This window comes from Lathyrus oleraceus, chromosome 6 (assembly GCF_024323335.1).
Source record: "Lathyrus oleraceus cultivar Zhongwan6 chromosome 6, CAAS_Psat_ZW6_1.0, whole genome shotgun sequence".
Taxonomy (NCBI): domain Eukaryota; kingdom Viridiplantae; phylum Streptophyta; class Magnoliopsida; order Fabales; family Fabaceae; genus Lathyrus; species Lathyrus oleraceus.
The window spans coordinates 509,364,210-509,368,676 of NC_066584.1; the positions used below are offsets into that span (position 1 = coordinate 509,364,210).

Sequence of the window (4,467 nt, forward strand, 5' to 3'; positions counted from 1 at the left end):
GCAATTCAATGATAAACGATCTTGGTACCTTTGATTTGTGTGTTATTGTGCAGGAAGTAGGCATGAAATAATAGAAAGTGAAGACACAAGAAATTTGACAAAGGGATCAAATAAAACAAGCATTCATCAGCTTGCTCGCTAGGCGAGGGCTGTGGCGAAGGACTCGCTAGGCGAGCGTCCAGCGAGAGCCCAACGAAAGGCTCCAGGATTTTACAGTGCCAAACATGACCACACTCGCTAGGCGAGCTTCCAGCGAGGTGTGTGGCGAACACGTCCAGACTTGGTGAAAAGTGCATCCAGCACTCACTCGCTGGGCGAGCCTTTAGCGAGCTTCCAGCGAGCATTCCAGTAGCAAAACCTCTCAACCTCGCTGGAGCGAAGGTTGAAGCGTGGCCTTCGCTAGGCGAAGGTTTTGTTCGCTCAGCGAACATGACAGTCTGGCAATGGTGGTTTCTCTGGGCGCAGGTGCCTCAGGTGCTTCATTTACGGGCTCGCTAGGCGAGCCATTCTGCTCGCCTAGCAAGCATGACAGCCCAGTAGCAGCTCTATAAGTAGCAAGGGCTACTTTTTGGACCCATACCTTATTTTTCCATACTTTTGTACTTTTTCTAGATATTTTACAGCATTGTTCTAAGGATCTTTTGTGACCTAGAAACCATTTTTCTTCATCTCTTAACCATCTTTCACGAAAAGAAGGTGGATTCCCATCCAATCTCGATTATTCGACTCGGATGTTGATCAACCTTCTTCCGAAACTTGTTGACCAAGCTACCATGAAAATGAGTAGCAAAGTCCTCCATTTTGTCAAGGTTAGATGTAGATGATCATTAGCTTTGCATGTAAATGTAAGGATCTTCATTTGTAAACTCTTTAATGGTGAATATATGGTGAAAACTTTGTTCTTATTGAAAACTCTTTGTGTTGGTTTATGATCGAGAGATGTTTACCAACTCTTAACCTAGGTTTTCATCCAATCTTGTTTGTTAGCTAGAGATAGTAATGAATGATTTTGTTCACCATAAGGTTGAACCAAAAAGTTGTCATTTTGATAGATTGTGTTAGAGATAAACAATGGATCAAAATGGGAAAACTCACAATGTGTGTTAGAGATAAACACATTGGGAGGACTTTGTGAAATAGTTTATCATCTAAAGGAGTTTATAAGTTTTGTTGATCGAACAAAATGACATGCAAAGTGATCGTCGAACCCTAACTTTGGCAATATTTCTCAAATATTCAAACCAAAACTTTTACCGCATTTTATTACACTTTTATGCAAGATACCGTGGCAAATACCAAAACCCCATTGTTACCTTAAGCTAAGAATTAATACAACTGTCGAAAGGCGGTGATATCTCACAATCCCTGTGGATACGATAACAAAAACCCGACACTTAAAATTACAATCAACAAAATGGCGCCGTTGCCGGGGATCGAACCCGGGTCACCCGCGTGACAGGCGGGAATACTCACCACTATACTACAACGACGTGTTTCTAGGTCACAAAAGATCCTTAGAACAATGCTGTAAAATATCTAGAAAAAGTACAAAAGTATGGAAAAATAAGGTATGGGTCCAAAAAGTAGCCCTTGCTACTTATAGAGCTGCTACTGGGCTGTCATGCTCGCTAGGCGAGCAGAATGGCTCGCCTAGCGAGCCCCTAAATGAAGCACCTGAGACACCTGCGCCCAGAGAAACCACCATTGCCAGACTGTCATGTTCGCTGAGCGAACAAAACCTTCGCCTAGCGAAGGCCACGCTTCAACCTTCGCTCCAGCGAGGTTGAGAGGTTTTGCTACTGGAATGCTCGCTGGAAGCTCGCTAAAGGCTCGCCCAGCGAGTGAGTGCTGGCTGCACTTTTCACCAAGTCTGGACGTGTTCGCCACACACCTCGCTGGAAGCTCGCCTAGCGAGTGTGGTCATGTTTGCCACTGTAAAATCCTGGAGCCTTTCGCTGGGCTCTCGCTGGACGCTCGCCTAGCGAGTCCTTCGCCACAGCCCTCGCCTAGCGAGCAAGCTGATGAATGCTTGTTTTATTTGATCCCTTTGCCAAATTTCTTGTGTCTTCACTTTCTATTATTTCATGCCTACTTCCTGCACAATAACACACAAATCAAAGGTACCAAGATCGTTTATCATTGAATTGCATTTCATCCAAAACAAAGGTGGTTTCGAACACTTTAGCAAGGAAATGGAGTGAAAGATGCCCACATTTGATAGCTCAATTAAGCATTTTTGGGCATCTAACACACACACACATACGCACACACACGCACAAACACACACACACACACAAACACACGCACACACATACGCACACACACGCACAAACACACACATGCACAAACACACACACACACACATAAGCGCAAACACACACGTACACTCACACACATACACACTTACACGGACACACACCCACACACCCACACACACATACGCGCACACGCACACACACACACACACACACTTATTCATCATTTTATCTTGTGATTGGGGTTTTCCCCCCAACGTTTGGTATCAGAGCATGGTTCTTTGATCGAACACCTAGTGTGTGAAAATGTTTTCCATCTCCAATGAACATATCACAACAAATCTCCCAATTCTCGATACGAAGAATTATGAAAAGTGGTGCTAACAGATGAATGTGATGTTTGATTATCAAGATGTTCTTGAAGTGATCCAGAATGACGTTAATCCACTTATAAAGGGTGCAACAGATGCACAAAGAACTGCATATAAGAAAGAGAAGACGAAAGATTTCAAAGTTTTGTATCACATTTGTAAGACCCCAATTTTGACCCTAAGATCCCTCATGTTATCTCATCATATGCATTGACATTGGGATCACATATTGGCATCCTCCTTACCCCTCATTCATTGGGTTTGCATTGGGAGAGATCACCAAGCATATTTGATTATATCATACCTTGTATTTTTATCATATTTACTAACCAAAATACCAAAAATATGTCTTTGTATAATCTAACTCTTTTGTAGGTAGAACACATGCTCACCTTTGACCTATCAAGCTCACATCTAGGGTTTAAGACCCTCAGTGCAAGAAGTTTAATAAAGAATTGGTTTACTATGGCTCTAAGCATCATATATGAGTCCCCATGGTCTTTACATGTTATTTTGATCAAGAATTCATCAAGAGTTTGGAGTTGGTTTACCTTGGGAACCCTAATTCATCTGGGTATCTTGTGAAACTTCTTCAACAAGCTTCTTCACCAATTGATCAAATATTTCAAAGGATACTTCAAATTCCATAATATTATGCATATATGATCCTCCATGAGTCCCAAAAGTCAATAGAATGGCAAGCTAGAAAGTTGGTTCATGGTGGTTGACCAGAGGAATTCATCTGATCAAAACTAGGGTTCCCTAGACCCCATCTCCTATAAGTTTTATCATATGAAAATTATTTCAAGAGAAAATTTACTTTAAATGACATTCCAAACAACTTTCACGTTGAGGCCTAGAGCTAGCTTTGCTTGGAAAGTCATTTTTTATGGTGAAAGATTATAAGTCATTTTGTCTAAACCCTAATTTGGAGGCCAACTTCCCAAGGCCATAACTTGCTCATTTTTTATGAGATGAAAGATTTCCAAGTCTCACAATCAAATTCAAGATGTCTACTTTAACTTTGATGTTTGGAGGAAGAGAAAATTCAACTTTTATATGCATGTGATATGAGGATACATTATAGGTCATTTCAGACCAATGTCATTGAACAAGTGATTTTCCCCAACTTCAAAAATGCATAACTACTTCATATTGAATCCAAATGAGATCAAATTTGTGACCATTTTGAAGGACTTTGATATAGATACAACGTTTATGAAGAAAAAATTCTCATTTGAAGCTCATATAAAAAGTTATCCAAGGTGGAATAAGTGAACATATGGCTTTACCCTTAGAATTTTTTTGGACATGTTTGATTTTCCCAACTTCCACCTTAAAATTCATCATGATCCAAGACTCAAATGAAAAAGTGTTCAACATTAAAGTTGTTCCTCTTGATCTAACCTTTCCAAAAAGTCCAAATTCATCTCATTTGGATAAAGTATGAGTAACTTACGTATGGCTTGAACATGGATGACCATTTGGCACAAGTGAGCTTGAAACTTTCATACACAATTGCATGGCCTACCAATGTGACTTCAACAATGTTTGTACTTGTTTTTTAGACCTGAAGAGATGATTACATGGGCCTATCACACGCCCATGTACCCATGCAATGTACATTGCTCTTTTTGGAATTTTGATTTTAAGTGTGCATTTAGCAATCATATGGCTATAAATAGAGACCCTTGTGATCAAAATTAAGGACCCTACACACTAGCTTTGAATCCCAATCTCTAAAAACCTCTCATTCAAAGGATAACCTTGAGAATTTCCTTTGGAAATTGAGTTTGAATCTCACTGTTTTGAGATTCAAATCTCCAAGAGTCCTGTACCTT

General features: G+C 40.4%; 1 non-coding gene across 1 annotated transcript; it reads right to left on the bottom strand.

The window, feature by feature from the left end:
- Window positions 1-1,418: 1,418 nt before the first annotated feature.
- On the bottom strand, window positions 1,419-1,490 carry TRNAD-GUC (transfer RNA aspartic acid (anticodon GUC)). The gene has a single exon. It is a non-coding gene; the product is annotated as a tRNA-Asp (tRNA).
- Between the last annotated feature and the right edge of the window lie 2,977 nt (window positions 1,491-4,467).